The sequence below is a fragment of the Callionymus lyra genome, chromosome 15, assembly GCF_982586985.1.
Source record: "Callionymus lyra chromosome 15, fCalLyr1.hap1.1, whole genome shotgun sequence".
Lineage (NCBI taxonomy): Eukaryota > Metazoa > Chordata > Actinopteri > Syngnathiformes > Callionymidae > Callionymus > Callionymus lyra.
Window position 1 is genome coordinate 7,795,127 of NC_141832.1, and position 17,393 is coordinate 7,812,519.

Sequence of the window (17,393 nt, forward strand, 5' to 3'; positions counted from 1 at the left end):
ATGATTTGAGCGGAATTTGTCAGTCATTTGGAAACTATGGTGGCCTAGAAGTGCAAAGCAAATTGACAAACTCCGAAACTATTTTACAAACTCTGAAACACATTTACAAACTATGAAACACATTTACAAATTCAGAAACACATTTACAAACTCAGAAACACTTTTACAAAATCTGAAACACATTTACAAACTCAGAAACACTTTTACAAACTCTGAAACACATTTACAAATTCAGAAACACATTTACAAACTCAGAAACACTTTTACAAAATCTGAAACACATTTACAAACTATGAAACACATTTACAAACTCAGAAACACATTTACAAACTCAGAAACACTTTTACAAAATCTGAAACACATCTACAAACTCTGAAACACATTTACAAACTCTAAAACACATTTTCAATTTTAAACAATTGTACAAACTCTGAAACACATTTACAAACTCAGAAATACTTTTACAAACTCTGAAACACATTTACAAACCATGAAACACTTTTACAAACACTGAAACACATTTACAAATTCGGAAACAAATGTACAAACTCTAAAACACATTTTAAATTTTAAACAAATGTACAAACTCTAAAACACATTCACAAACTCTGAAACGCATTTACGTACCTTGAAACACATTTACAAACTCTAAAACACATTTACATTTTTAAACAAATGTACAAACTCTGCAACACATTTACAAACTCTGAAACGCATTTACAATTTTAAACAAATGTACAAACTCTGAAACACATTTACAAACTCTGAAACACATTTACAATTTTAAACAAATGTACAAACTCTGAAACACATTTACAAACTCTGAAACACATTTACAATTTTAAACAAATGTACAAACTCTGAAACACATTTACAAACTCTAAAACACATTTACAATTTTAAGCAAATGTACAAACTCTGAAACACATTCACAAACTCTGAAACACATTCACAAACTCTGAAACATATTCACAAACTCTGAAACGCATTTACGAACTCTGAAACACATTTACAAACTTTAAACAAATGTACAAACTCTTAAGCACATTTACAAACTCTGAAACACATTTACGAACTTTGGAACAAATGTACAAACTCTCAACAAAATAACAGACTCTAAAACAAATTAACAAACTGTGAAACTAAATGTCAGCTTCCTGAAACAAATGTACGATCTCTGCAACAAAATTACAAAACCAAATAAAATAAATGTTCTTAAAATTGTAATTTTCATTGGAAGAAATTGTAATTGTGTTTGTACATCTGTTTTGCACTTTGAGGCCACAGTAAGAACATCTCATCCTACAATTTTCTTTTAATATTTGTATTTTAAATTTGATAACTATATATTTATTTCATTCAATCGATATTTTTTGTCGAGCTTCTGTTAGTCCTACTTCCTGGTGTGACCACACACGCATCATGAACGATGATCAACTTCCTTCCACCGCTTGTTAGCCATTAAAGTTGCAGCTTCCTCGCCACCAAACCCTTGCGTTCTGAGGTCGCCTCGGCAGCTTGAGCAGGATTTCATTAGAAGTCGTGACTGAAGCCGCTGAAGCGAAGATGTTAACATGAGAGAGACTTTTATCCCGGTGAGCGACGCCGGAGCCTCCAGTGCGGGGATTGGAACGCGTCGGGAAGGTAATGTGTGTTAACGAGACGCTTTAGCTCCGACTCTCCGTCTGAGGAGGAGGAGGTCCGACTCCCGGACTCATCAGAGCTCCTCGCGCCGTCCTAATGAGGCCAATTGGACATGTAACAGCGAGAGCCTCGGCGCACACGCTGATTAAAACCCTGGAATCTGGTGATTTAACAAACTTCACAAGTTATTTTTCTTCAAAAGACTTCAAACGTGGCAAGAGCTCGCCGCGGACCTTAATAAGTGAAGAGGGAGGAGTCTGGCTCTAATGAACAGATTACCGCTGGAGTTTAAGCGCAGTCGGCTTCTGCACTCTCTGGACGAGCGGTCAGCGCCGGCACAGGGACCCATTTACGGCCCCTCTCTCCGGGTCCAATCTGTAAATGTGTGTCAGGAACAGATCTTGTAGTTTGTTGCTCACCTCAATCTTGATCCTTCTTGACTCTTTTTGTTTTAAACTCAGTTCAACTCAAACTCAAATACAGTTAGAATCAATGGAGTTTTCAATGGTGTATGGAGTCAGGGGGGGTGTTACATTAGGTAGGCAGGTGGGTAGGTAGGTAGGTAGGTAGGTAGGTACGTAGGTACATACAGTAGGTATGTAGGTAGGTAGGATAGGTACGTAGATAGGTAGGAAGTTAGGTAGGTAGGTAGGTAGGTATGCAGGTAGGTAGGTAGGTAGGTAGGTATGTAGATATGTAGATACGTAGGTAGGTACGTAGGTAGGTAGGAAGTTAGGTAGGTAGATACATAGATACGTAGGTAGGTAGGTAGGAAGTTAGGTAGGTAGGTAGGTACGTAGGTAGGTACGTAGATAGGTACGTAGGTAGGTATGTAGGTAGGTAGGAAGGTATGTAGATAGGTACGTAGGTAGGTACGTAGGTATGAAGGTACGTAGCTACGTAGATAGGTACGTATGTACGTAGGTATGTAGGTAGGTAGGAAGGTAGGTAGGTACGTAGGTATGTGGGTACATAGGTACGTAGGTAGGTATGTAGGTAGGTAGGAAGGTATGTAGATAGGTACGTAGGTAGGTACGTAGGTTTGAAGGTACGTAGCTACGTAGATAGGTACGTATGTAGGTAGGTAGGAAGGTAGGTATGTACGTAGGTATGTGGGTACATAGGTACGTAGGTAGGTAGGTACGTAGGTATGTAGGTACATAGGTACGTAGGAAGGTAGGTAGGTACGTAGGTAGGTAGGTACGTAGGTAGGTAGGTAGGTAGGTACATAGGTACGTAGGTACGTAGGAAGGTAGGTAGGTAGCTAGGTAGGTACATAGGTAGGTAGGTACAGAGGTACGTAAGTAGGTAGGAAGGTAGGTTGATATGAAGGCAGGTAGGTACGTAGGTTTCATTTTTCAAATTCCCCAGATGAGCCAGTGACAAAATGTTCCTCGTTTTGTGGTTGAAACTAAACCATACCGTGCAATGTTGAGCGAATCCACACGATTTCGTTGGTCCTGACGACTAGCAGAGCTACACTGTACCACAAGCGCGTCAGAACAAGACACATATTTCAGGGGAATTCAGGGGAAACAAGTTGCAAGTTCAGTCCCAGCTCCAGTTAAGATTGAATCGTTGTGTCCCTGAGCAAGACCCTTAACCCTGATTGCTCCTGTAGGTGAGCCATTGCACTGCGTCGCAGCCTACTCCCATCAGTGTTTATGTAAATGGGTAAAAAATGATTGTGAGTCGCTCAATGGTCTTGGTACTGTTGTTTTTCTCTTTTTTTTATCTGGTTGTGAGTCTGTGAGTGGTTGTTGGTCTTTGACCCCAGAGTGTCAGGAAGTAGGTCTAAGCTGGTGCTGTGTCGATCTGAGAGCTAACAAACAAGGTCCGATGCTAATTAGCGATGTTAGCTTCGCTAGACGAGTCATCGATGTTGGTGGCGATGACAGTGTGTGACGAACCTTTATCTAAACTCCAGGACTTGTACTGGTGCCTCAGAATCCTAAACCGGAAGATCTGCAGCCAACACCTGTACCTTCATCAGACGGATGTTGTTCACACAACGACCACTAGATGGTGACATCAGAGATATTCCTGTGCTGTGTCTCAAATCGCATACTAGCGTACTAAAAGTTAGTATTTTTAGTACGTTAGTGTGTCTCAATTCTTAGTATGCGAAATTTAGTGCGCCATGCATACTAAATTGGCGTACTAACACGCCCACAAAACTGAGCATGGTTCGATGGACACTAACCACACTAAACAGCCGCCATTTTAGTGACGTTTTAAACGGAAGTTACGTCATATATAAATGCATATATATTCATATACTTAAATGTGTATTTTCAGCAGCAGTAGGAGGATAAACACGTCTTCACTGCTGATACCAGCTTAAATATCTCGCGATTATTTAGATTCTCATATTTTTTCTTTATTTATTTTTCCAAAGTTGCAATACGTGCTGCCAGCAGGTGGCGATAGCGTTCAAACAGCTGGTTGAAACATCGTTAAATAGAAGTAGAAGAAGAAGCTGTCATGTGATTTCCGGTTAGTGTGTAGCTTCAGGGCTTGATTTGAGACATACTATCTGCGGAGAATTTGCGTACTAGTTAGTATGCATACTAAACTGATGCATACTAACTTCTAGCATACTAAGAGTAGTATGCGATTTGAGACACAGCACTGGTCTAAGACTCGTGGGTTCCGACCTTCCTCGTGGACCCGATCTTGCCTTGAATTCGTGCCGGCGTCTGACTTCGAGGCGACCCGCGGTGACTCGGAGTCGTCGAGTCGCAAACTTCCCTAGAAAAAGCCGGAGCTCGATTAGATTTGAAGGAAATATTGACGAGCGTTAAATCTCTTAATCTGCCATAAATCATTCAAAAGTGACGCTTCAAAGCGGCTTCGCACGCCGGGAACGTCTGGGAATCTGATCTTCCTGCCGTCCAGGAGTCCGGCTCACCTCGGATGTGTGTCCACGCCTCCCGTGTGTAGTTGTGCGGCTCATTGTTGTGTTTTACACAACTGACGGAGACGAGCCTCTCGATGTTTTATGACGTCGGATGATTCAGTGTGTTTGTGTGTTTTTACGAGTCGTGTTGTTGTTGTGTGTCACGGCGAGCTGTTGATTTGATGGTTTCATGAGTCATTTTGTTTGATGTTGTGTTGTTCTGATCACTCGTCACGCGCTGTTGTGTTCACTTATTTGCTGAGTCATTCAAAATGTATTTTGTTGCTGTTTACGTTTTGTTTTGTTTTTGTTGTGCGTGTGTGTGTGTGTGTGTGTGCAATTATGCATTTCGTTTTATATGTGTGTGTTTTTAGCTGTTTTCCAATAGTTTTGTGCGTTTTCTTGTCTTTATTTGTTGTGTTCATGAATCTTTGTCGCTTTTGTGTTTTTAATATAATAGTTTTTAATAATGATAACAATTATCTTTGTTGTTATCATTACCTTCAAAATAATCTGTTGTGTTTTCTGTCAACTTTTTGTTGTACTAATGTTTGATTCATTTATGTTTGTGTTTAATATTTCACTGCTTTTGTGTTCAATTCTCGTGTTTTGTGTGTCGTGAAAACATTTTTGACTGGTGACTGGAATTGTTACTAGTCATGTGACTGGAGCTGTTACTAGTCATGTGACTGGAGCTGTTACTAGTCATGTGACTGGAGCCGTCACTAGTCATGTGACTGGAGCTGTTACTAGTCATGTGACTGGAGCCGTCACTAGTCATGTGACTGGAACTGTTACTAGTCATGTGACTAGAACTGTTACTAGTCATGTGACTGGAGCTGTTACTAGTCATGTGACTAGAACTGTTACTAGTCATGTGACTGGAGCTGTCACTAGTCATGTGACTGGAGCTGTTACTAGTCATGTGACTGGAGCTGTTACTAGTCATGTGACTGGAGCTGTCACTAGTCATGTGACTGGAGCTGTTACTAGTCATGTGACTGGAGCTGTTACTAGTCATGTGACTGGAGCTGTTACTAGTCATGTGACTGGAGCTGTTACTAGTCATGTGACTGGAGCTGTTACTAGTCATGTGACTGGAGCTGTTACTAGTCATGTGACTGGAGCTGTCACTAGTCATGTGACTGGAGCTGTCACTAGTCATGTGACTGGAGCTGTTACTAGTCATGTGACTGGAGCTGTCACTAGTCATGTGACTGGAGCTGTCACTAGTCATGTGACTGGAGCTGTTACTAGTCATATGATTGGAACTGTTACTAGTCATGTGACTGGAGCCGTCACTAGTCATGTGACTGGAACTGTTACTAGTCATGTGACTGGAACTGTTACTAGTCATGTGACTGGAGCCGTCACTAGTCATGTGACTGGAGCTGTTACTAGTCATGTGACTGGAGCTGTTACTAGTCATGTGACTGGAGCTGTTACTAGTCATGTGACTGGAGCTGTCACTAGTCATGTGACTGGAGCTGTTACTAGTCATGTGACTGGAGCTGTTACTAGTCATGTGACTGGAGCCGTCACTAGTCATGTGACTGGAGCTGTTACTAGTCATATGATTGGAACTGTTACTAGTCATGTGACTGGAGCTGTTACTAGTCATGTGACTGGAACTGTTACTAGTCATGTGACTGGAGCCGTCACTAGTCATGTGACTGGAGCTGTTACTAGTCATATGATTGGAACTGTTACTAGTCATGTGACTGGAGCCGTCACTAGTCATGTGACTGGAACTGTTACTAGTCATGTGACTGGAACTGTTACTAGTCATGTGACTGGAGCCGTCACTAGTCATGTGACTGGAGCTGTCACTAGTCATGTGACTGGAGCTGTTACTAGTCATGTGACTGGAGCTGTTACTAGTCATGTGACTGGAGCTGTTACTAGTCATGTGACTGGAGCTGTTACTAGTCATGTGACTGGAGCTGTTACTAGTCATGTGACTGGAGCTGTCACTAGTCATGTTACTTGAGCTGTGACTGGAACTGTTACTAGTCATGTGACTGGAGCCGTCACTAGTCATGTGACTGGAGCTGTCACTAGTCATGTGACTGGAACTGTTACTAGTCATGTGACTGGAGCCGTCACTAGTCATGTGACTGGAACTGTTACTAGTCATGTGACTGGAGCTGTCACTAGTCATGTGACTGGAACTCTTACTAGTCATGTGACTGGAGCTGTCACTAGTCATGTGACTGGAACTGTTACTAGTCATGTGACTGGAGCCGTTACTAGTCATGTGACTGGAGCTGTTACTAGTCATGTGACTGGAGCTGTTACTAGTCATGTGACTGGAGCTGTTACTAGTCATGTGACTGGAGCTGTTACTAGTCATGTGACTGGAGCTGTCACTAGTCATGTTACTTGAGCTGTGACTGGAACTGTTACTAGTCATGTGACTGGAGCCGTCACTAGTCATGTGACTGGAGCTGTCACTAGTCATGTGACTGGAACTGTTACTAGTCATGTGACTGGAGCCGTCACTAGTCATGTGACTGGAACTGTTACTAGTCATGTGACTGGAGCTGTCACTAGTCATGTGACTGGAACTCTTACTAGTCATGTGACTGGAGCTGTCACTAGTCATGTGACTGGAACTGTTACTAGTCATGTGACTGGAGCCGTTACTAGTCATGTGACTGGAGCTGTTACTAGTCATGTGACTGGAGACGTCACTAGTCATGTGACTGGAGCTAACACTTGTCATGTGACTCGAGCTGTCACTAGTCATGTGACTGGAGCTAACACTAGTCATGTGACTCGAGCCGTCACTAGTCATGTGACTGGAGCTAACACTAGTCATGTGACTCGAGCCGTCACTAGTCATGTGACTGGAGCTAACACTAGTCATGTGACTCGAGCTGTTACTAGTCATGTGACTGGAGCTAACACTAGTCATGTGACTCGAGCTGTTACTAGTCATGTGACTGGAGCTAACACTAGTCATGTGACTGGAGCTGTCACTAGTCATGTGACTGGAGCTCTGAACGTACAGGTCAATACTTGTGAGTTGATCTCCATAAGTGTGCGATGTTGTGTGCTCTCGTAAGTTTTGTGTGTGAATGTAGTTAAACAGCGTCTCTCGAAGAAACCCTCCCTCGCCGCACTGGCGTGGGTCTGCGAAAAAGACCCCGAGAAGTTCTCTGGCGATCAATTAATTGGCTAATTATTTTGGTTGTGAACTCCTCTGGGGGCCCGGTTGTGTTTTTGTGCGTCTGTTCTCTAAAGAACTCCATTTAATGAGCGTTCTCGAGCACATCTGAAGTTAAAGAGTCCACGCTCTCAGAGGGGCGGCGTGGTGACCCCCCCTGTACACCCTTCACCCTCGTAAACCACTTATTTTTTACCCCGGGAATTAAAGACGTATTCACGGCCCCCCTCTGGCTGGGGAATCTCTCGTAAAACACAAGTTAAACTTCATTCGGATGCTTGTTCATCTCCGAGCCCCTCCACCACCCCCCCCAAGGAGACCGCCTCGACTGCCTCGTCCTCCGTGACCTCGCCCGCCCACGGCAGCGCTCAATCACTCTCGCCCCGTCGGCCCTGATTAAGAGGGAATATGAGCGACCACCACGCAATCAGGCCAGACGCTCCGTCTCGGCGTCTCCAGACGCTCCCGCCGCTCCATCATCTCCGATGCCTGCGATGGCGGCAGAAATAATGAATCAGCGCCGCGATGAGCTCCCTGTCGGCCCCGCCGGTGATGGAGCTGGAGATTTGAACCGGCGCTGAAGAGGCCGGGGTCCGGCTGAAGGTGCGGCGTGTTCTCCTGAAGCTCCTCTGGGCAAATACTTGTCTTGGTCTTTGGCCCGACGCTGACCTCAGGGAGTGCAGCGGGAGCTAAACAAGTGAGGTCGGATGCTAACTAGCGACGTTAGCTTAGCGAGATGAGTCGTCGTTTACGGTCAAATTTGAGCGAAACAATCGACATCATCAACACACTTTTGACTTGTTACGTCCGCTCCGAAAAGTACATTTCCCAGCATTCCTCAGCCAATTATCTGAAGCCAACACTTGTACTTTCATCAACCACATGTTTTTTTCACGCTACGACCACTAGATGGTGACATTAGACACGTTTAAAGTTGTGTCTATGTTTGTTGATGTAAGATAACGGTACACGACTGAAGTGTGAGCGTTACTGAGAAAAAATGTTTTGTGTATCTGTGTGTGTACCAGAACACCTCTGTCTGTATGTGCTTGACAAGAATAAGTTGTGTAGATGTTTTTTGCGGATTGTGTGTCTGTGCGTGTGTTTAATTGTGTGAGAGATGATCAGGTTTTGTGTGTCTGTTTTTGTTGATGTGAGATAACGGTACATGACTGAATGTGAGTGTCACTGAGAAAAAAAGTTTTGTGTGTCTGTGTGTGTACCAGTATGTTAGAACACCTCTGTGTCTGTATGTGCTTGACAAGAATAAGTTGTGTAGATGTTTTTTTGCGGATTGTGTGTCTGTGCGTGTGTTTAATTGTGTGAGAGATGATGAGGTTTTGTGTGTCTGTTTTTGTTGATGTGCTAAACTAGGTAACAGTAAAGAACTTTATAATCTTTGTGTGTCTGTGTTAAGTCTTTGTGAGAAAAGGTTGTGTGTATCTTTGTGTGTACCAGTAAGTGAGTGTGTGCTTGAATAAAAAACCTTTTCTTAACGCATGCGACTGTGTGTGTTTGCTCGAGTTTTTGTGTGTTTCTGTGTGTGCTTGAGTAAAAGAAGTTGTGTAGATGGTTTTTGGCGATCCTATATATTTGATTACGTGCCTGTGTGCGTGTGTGTGTGTGTCTGTGTGTGGGGTCTTTAGATTGTGCGTGTCTGTTTTTGTTGATGCGCTAGAAGTAACAGTACAGGACTTTGTACAGAACAGCTTGTGTGTGTTGGTGTGTGTGTGTGTGTTACTAATACATCCATGTGGGAAAAATGTGTGTGTATCTGTGTGTGTACCATTATGTTAGAACAACTTTGTGTGTATAGGTGTACTTTAGTAGAAAAAAAGTTGTGTCGCTGGATTTTAGCTTCCGGATGTGTGTGTGTTCGGTTTGAATGCTCAAGTTTGTGTGTGTTTCTGTGTGTGCTTGTGTTTTGGTGCATGTGTGTGTCCGTGCATGTCTGAGGAGGTTATTAGATTTATGGTCTGTTTTTTGTTGAAGATAAACATTTCTGAACTAAGCTTGTTTGTGTGTCTGCGAAACATGTGAGAAAATGTTGTGTATCCGTGTGTTTGTGTGTGTCCTTATTTAGATGTGTGTGTGTGTGTGTGTGTAACAGCATGTTTCTATGTGTCTTTGTGTGCTTGAGGACGAGCAGTTGTGTAGACGGATTTTTGGCGATCTTCTATGTGGCTTCATGCACATGTGTGCGTTGGTGTGTGTGTGTCTGTGTGGTTGTTTGTGTGGTTGTGTGTGTGTCTCTGTGTGTGTGTGTGTGTGTGTGTGTGTGTGTGTGTGGTGGCTTCATTCAGCAGCGATGACAGTGTTTGTCCTTCTCTCTCTGGTATCAGTCGGGGGTGCAGAAGCTTCCTCTCTCTGTCTTTCTACACAACAAACTATGGTCTCCCCCGTCCTCCCCCGTCCTCCCCCGTCCTCCCCCATCCTCCCCCGTCCTCCCCCGTCCTCCCCCGTCCTCCCCCGCCCCCCCTCAGAACCATCCTGCTGTGGTCCACTTCCTGCTCCCCATAAAAGAATCGTGAAGTCGAACAAAAGCGATTCATTGAGAACTTCCTTGCTGGTGTGTGTCGTGAAGAACGTTGTGGGTCGACCTCGAGATCTGTTTGTGTTTATTTGATCTGCTTGAACCAGTGGCTGGTTCTGTGTCGCCGGGTCGCGAGCGGTACCGCGTGAGAGAGTCTGGACTTGTGTGTCAACGTCCTCGACTCCGAAGAGATGGAGTCGGACGTTAAAGATTCACGATGAGTCACGTCTGGTCCAGATCCACCTGCTGGAGTCTTGCTGGGAGTCGATCGGTTCTGGAGTCATTTCAACATGACTGACAGCTGTCGAAGTTAAAATTGAGATAAAAAATTAAGTTGTTTTTGTGTTGACTTAAGTAATAAATCGTGGACAGTTTTAAATAAGATTTATTTCCCTCAATTTTTGATCCAATAATACCAATAAATCTAAATAAATACAAAAAAAAACTGAATTTATATTTATGTGAACACTGATAAAATACTTTTATTGTTTTAATAATTATTTTTAATTTAAAATACAATACAAGACACTTAAAGATTTTTAAAAAATAATAATTTAAATATAAAACATGTAAGTATTTATTTGTGTGAATAGATTTTATTTTACTTTTAAAAATATATATTTTTCTTTATTATTTATCACCAACATCTTTTTTTAACGTGTTCATTCAGCATGTATTAGATGTATTTTTGTTATATTTATTCAGTTCATTTTATTTAAAAAACAACAGAAGTTTTTAACCTAATATAATGTGTTTCTTAAAGATAAATAAAGACTTGTATTTTTCAATAAAATTCTCGATTTCTTTTTTTTATATTGTCATGTAATTTATTTATTTTTTTAAGAAAAGAAAAATCTATCATGTTCTTTTAAATGTAATTTTGTTTAGTCATTTTTTTGTACTTAAAATAATGTGTCACTAAAGAAAACTGAAACTAAAGGAAAACATGTCAAATATTTTCTTATTTATATATAAATGTTGAAATAAAATAATCAAATATTATATATTTCTTTATTATCTTTCACCAACATATTTTCTTTTTTGTTCATTCAGCATCTATTAGGCTTATTTTTGTTATATTTATTCAGTTGATTTTATTTAAAAAACATCAGAACTTTTTACCTAATATAATATGTTTAATGAAAAAAATATTAATATCATTTTTTTTTATATTGTCACATCATTTATTTATATCTAAAGAAAAGAAAAATCTATCATGTTCTTTTAAATGTAAATTATTTTTGCCATTTTTTGTATCTACAATAAAATATGTCGCTGAAGAAAAAAACAAAAGAAAACATGTCAAATATTTTCTTACTTCTATATAAATGTTAAAATATGTATATATATAATTTTACTTGTGTTTTCACATCAATCCTAACTCAATCTTTTTTCATTTCTGTTGAAGAATTATTAATTATCACGCATTATTAAAACAAAAACTAACATATTTCTGACGAAGAATTATTGATTATAATGTATTATTAGAACAAAAACTGAACTAAAACCTTAATGAAAATGAACGATCTCTCCTCTCGACCAATCAGAACCTTTGGTTTCCAGCCCCTGATTCTCGATTTTTGTATATTGTCAAATAACTTATTTATTCTAAAGAAAGGAAAAACCGATAATGTTCTTTTTTGTTTAGCAATTTTTTGTACCTGCAATAATGTGTAGCTAAAGAAAAATCAAACAAGAAAACATGTCATATTTTCTAAACGTTAAAAAAACAAAATACATTTATTTTACGTGTCTTTTCACATCAATTTCAACTCAGTATGTTTTACATTTCTGGAGAAGAATTATTAATTATCACTCGTTATTAGAACAAAAACTGACATGAAAAAGTGATAATGAAAATGAACGATCTCTCCTCTCGACCAATCAGAACCGTCGGTTTCCAGCCACGGATTCTCATTTTTTTTATATTGTCAAAAAACGTATTTATTCTAAAGAAAAATCAAACAAGAAAACATGTCATTTTTTCCAAATGTTAAAAAAACAAAATACATTTATTTTACGTGTCTTTTCACATCAATTTCAACTCGATATTTATTACATTTCTTGCGAAGAATTATTCATTATCATGTATTATTAGAACAAAATATTGAACGAAAAACCTTAATGAAAATGAACGATCTCTCCTCTCGACCAATCAGAACCGTCGGTTTCCAGCCCCTGATTCTCCTTTTTTTATATTGTCAAAAAAACGTATTTATTCTAAAGAAAAGAAAAACCTATAATGTTCTTTAAAATTTAATTTTGTTTCACAATTTTTTTGTACCTGCAATAATGTGTCGCTAAAGAAAAATCAAACAAGAAAACATGTCATATTTTCTAAACGTTAAAAAAACAAAATACATTTATTTTACGTGTCTTTTCACATCAATTTCAACTCGATATTTATTACATTTCTTGCGAAGAATTATCGATTATCATGTATTATTAGAACAAAAACTGCACAAAAAACCTTAATAAAAATGAACGATCTCTCCTCTCGACCAATCAGAAACGTCGGTTTCCAGCCACGGATTCTCATTTTTTTTATATTGTCAAAAAACGATTTATTCTAAAGAAAAATAAAACAAGAAAACATGTCATTTTTTCCAAATGTTAAAAAAACAAAATAAATCTATTTTACGTGTCTTTTCACCTCAATTTCAACTCGATATTTATTACATTTCTGGCGAAGAATTATCGATTATCATGTATTATTAGAACAAAAAACTGCACAAAAAACCTTAATGAAAATGAACGATCTCTCCTCTCGACCAATCGGAAGCGTCCGTTCTTCCAGCCAAATGAAGCTGCAACATCCGTGATTGATAATCTCTTCTGTTATCTTTGCCGCACGTCGTTCAGCTTAAACAGCGGCGGCGAAGCTAACCGCGGCGCTCTTTATTAGCCGTGATGGCGGTAATGATGACACACCGACTCCACCGGCGGAGGGAAGACGGAGCGGCGGCGGATTGTTAATCTGATAGATGGTTTGTTCGAGTTATCGGCGGCGGAGTCGCGGATGAGGAGAGAGACGTGGAGATGGAGACGGATGGAGAGTATAAATAGAGAGGAGGAGGAGAAGAAAGATGGCAGAACGGAGGGAATCAGGAGCATCAATATTCATCGTCTCTTGAGGGAAGAAGTTGTAGATTCCGAGTCGTTTGATTTTCACCCGTGAGTCGCCGCGACCCCTGACCTCTGCCGACACTGAACGAGCATCAACGGCGGTCGTAATGTTTCGGCTCCTCGGGCTTTGTTTTCGGTTTGATCAATAATGTCACCAGAACACGGCGATGGATCAAGGCGTCACCAGCAGGGGGCCGCGTGGGAGAGCGAGCGCTATTTTTACTTCAACCTTTTCCTGTTTTTTTTTTGACACTTTTTTTTTTCGCAGCCGTTCTGCTATTTCTGGCCCCGGAGCCGAGGCGCCGAGGCGCGAAGTAACAGCTAAAGGGGTGTGAGGCGGGGTGGGGGGGGGGTTATGACACTTTCCAGGATCCACATGTTCCACGTCTGGTTGTCCGTCAAACTCGCCCGTCAATCATCGATAGTTTGCCTAATTTTGTGCTTTTTTTATCGGCTCGTTTGAAGAGCGTCGACTCGTTACCGTGGTTACTGTGGTAAACATTTACATAATCCCCCCCAAAAACTTTTGTGCGACTTCAGTGACAGATGTTGCCGTGAACAACCTGGTTATGATATTGACGTCGGTTCGACTCCTGGTCGTGAATTGTGGAGGTAGATTCATGAATTAAGCTCCTTGGTGGAGGTATGTGCTGAGTCAGTGCTTTTCTTGTTCTAGCTTCAGCGTGTTGTTTTACGTGAACGATGACAGTGATGCCCCCTGGTGGTGAGTTTTAAATTGGCTTCATCTAAACCTACAGTGCGTTAGAGATGCTGGTGATGATGAAGATGATGAAGATGAAGATGAAGATGAAGGTGAGACTAGATGATGGAGATGAAGGTGATGATGATGATGATGAAGATGATGATGATGATGATGATGATGAAGATGAAGGTGAGACTAGATGATGAAGATGATGATGAAGGTGATGATGATGATGATGAAGGTGATGATGATGATGATGATGAAGATGAAGGTGAGACTAGATGATGAAGATGATGATGAAGGTGATGATTATGATGATGATGATGAAGGTGATGATGATGATGAAGGTGAGACTAGATGATGAAGATGATGATGATGGTGAAGGTGAAGATGATGATGATGAAGGTGAGACTAGATGATGATGAAGGTGAAGATGATGATGATGATAATGAAGGTGAAGATGATGATGATGATGAAGATGAGACTAGAAGATGAAGAAGGTGAAGATGATGATGAAGGTGAGACTCGACGTCGATGATGATGAAGGTGAGACTAGATGATGATGAAGGTGAAGACGATGATGATGATAATGAAGGTGAAGATGATGATGATGATGATGAAGATGAGACTAGAAGATGAAGAAGGTGAAGATGATGATGAAGGTGAGACTCGATGTCGATGATGATGAAGGTGAAGATGATGATGATGATGAAGGTGAGACTAAATGATGATGAAGATGATGATGAAGGTGAGGAGGATGATGATGAAGGTAAGACTAGATGATGATGATGATGATGAAGGTGAAGATGATGATGATGATGAAGATTAGAGTAGAAGATGATGAAGGTGAAGGACGTTAATCTTCATCTGTTGCAGTGCATTTGGGAGACATGTGGAAACCAGCGACCCATTTAAATAAATAGCGACCCAAAGTGGCCCGGCGTTCTCGAGTTTTAAAGAAAAGTTCTCTGTTATGTGTCGGTGTCGACGTGAAGTGTGATGTCATCGACATTAATCCGAGTTGAATGTAGCCATTAGCGCGATGACGCCGGCCAGGTTGAAGCCGTCAGTCGTGAGCAGCCTCGTGTAAAACTTGAACGTGGTTTACGGGGACACGTGTGTTTACGGGGACACGTGTGACTTTAAGAGACAGTGAAGGCAGCACGAGTCCAACACGAGGCTCGCCACTTCCTGCCCCCCCCCCCCCACTTCATTCCAGCAGTCACTTAAGAGTATTCAAACACCCCCCTCCCCCCCCCACGCTGCAGCATCACGCTTTGTTCACCGCATTCAAATCTTGGCCTGTTGGGTTGCCATGGTTACCTATTCATGGTCCGTCCAGCTGTATCCCACCGACTCGACATCCTCCTCCTTCATTAGCAGCCCGGACACTCGCTCCGGAGCCAACGTTCTCGTGGCGCCGGGAGCTCGGCGGAGGCGACGCCCGCGACCTTGAGACGCCGAGTCGCCGCGACCGCCGCGGATTAACGTTTACGCAACACGTCGTCGGTTCTGAGGCTCAGGACGACCCGTGTCGATGTTTAGGTTTTTAAATCATGTTTTGCTTTTTACATTTGTCTTTGAAACGTTATATTTTCCCATGAATTCACTTCTGAATTAAGATATTTTTGCACCATTTTTTAGTTTTTTTGAAAAATTATTTCTATGGTTTTTCATAGCAATTTTTAGTTTTTTTTTTCTTTCATTTTTCAACTATTCTACAATATTCTACAACAATAATAAACGATAAATATAGTTTTTTTTCCTCTTGCTGAACTTTTTTTTAAGATTAAATTAAACATTTATTGATTATTTAGTTTTTTTGTATTGTTGAAAAAACTGTGTTTAAGTTGATTTTGAGCATTTATTTTAATTTGTTATTAACTTTTATCCTTTTTAACTATTCTTAAAAATTTGATTTTTTAGTTTTTTTTTCTTATCATTTTTCAACTATTCTTTAAATTTTTCGTTGGATCAATTTTTTTATTTTTTTTTATTTTTTAACAAATAATTTGGTTTTAAATCATATTTTTTTGTATATCAAGATTCTCGCCTTAAATAATATATTTTTTAATAATTATCATTAAAATCGTATTTTGTCATTTTTTTTCTTTGATCTTTTCACTTCAATCTATATCTGGAATATATTTTTAAATAAATGTTAACAATAATAAACGATAAATAATGTTTTTTTCCTCTTGCTGAACTTTTTTTAGATTAAATTAAACATTTATTGATTATTGAGCTTTTTATGTATCTTTGAAAAAACTGTGTTTAAGTTGTTTTTGAGCATTTCTTTTTATTTGTCATTAACTTTTATCCTTTTTAACTTTTCTTAAAAATTTGATTTTTTAGTTTTTTTTTCTTATCATTTTTCAACTATTCTTTAAATTATTTGTTGGATCAATTTTTATTCTTTTTTAAATTTTTTAACAAATAGTTTGGTTTAAAATCATATTTTTTTGTATATCAAGATTCTCACCTTAAATAATATATTTTTTAATAATTATCATTTAATCGTATTTTGCCATTTTTGTCTTTGATCTTTTCACTATTTTATTTTTCTGTCTTTCGTGTCATTTTAATGCCTAAATTTTCTCTTTTTTTCATGTTTTCTTTTTTTAATATTGACTTGTTTTGGGAGGTTTTTCACTTCAATCTATATCTGGAATATATTTTTAAATAAATGTTAACAATAATAAACGATAAATATAGTTTTTTTTCCTCTTGCTGAACTTTTTTTAGATTAAATTAAAACATTTATTGATTATTTAGTTTTTTTGTATTGTTGAAAAAACTGTGTTTAAGTTGATTTTGAGCATTTATTTTAATTTGTTATTAACTTTTATCCTTTTTAACTTTTCTTAACTTTTAAAAACATTGTTTGGTTAAATATATTAAATTTATTCTTTATATTTTGTACCTCAAACCATACTTTTCTAAAACATTTATCCATAAAATGTTTGTTTTATCATTATTTACTTTTTTAACTTCCCCACAATGTATTAATGTAGTATATTTTTTTTATGAATTATATTTTTGGAACTTAATTTTTTAATAATAATAAACTAATAATTAGTATAATTTATTTTCACCTTTTTTCTTAGGTCTAATTATAACACTTGTAGATTTTATTTCTTTAAACTTTGAATTAATTGTTTGGTTTTATGTCATATTTTTCTCAAATCATACTAAAAAAAATGTAAATCTATCCCTAAAAACTTTTATTATTCAGTTCTTGGCTGAAATTGTCTGAAATTATATTTTTTAGTTAGTTATTGTCTTTTTTTAATCTTGTTTTATTTCCTCCTTTCTTGGA

The 17,393-nt window shown here is 39.0% G+C and overlaps 1 protein-coding gene across 1 annotated transcript in view; it reads left to right on the forward strand.

Annotated features, from left to right (window-relative positions):
• lrrc4ba (leucine rich repeat containing 4Ba) overlaps nucleotides 1–17,393 on the forward strand; it is a 39,549-nt gene that overhangs the window by 14,294 nt on the left and 7,862 nt on the right. The window lies entirely within an intron of this gene.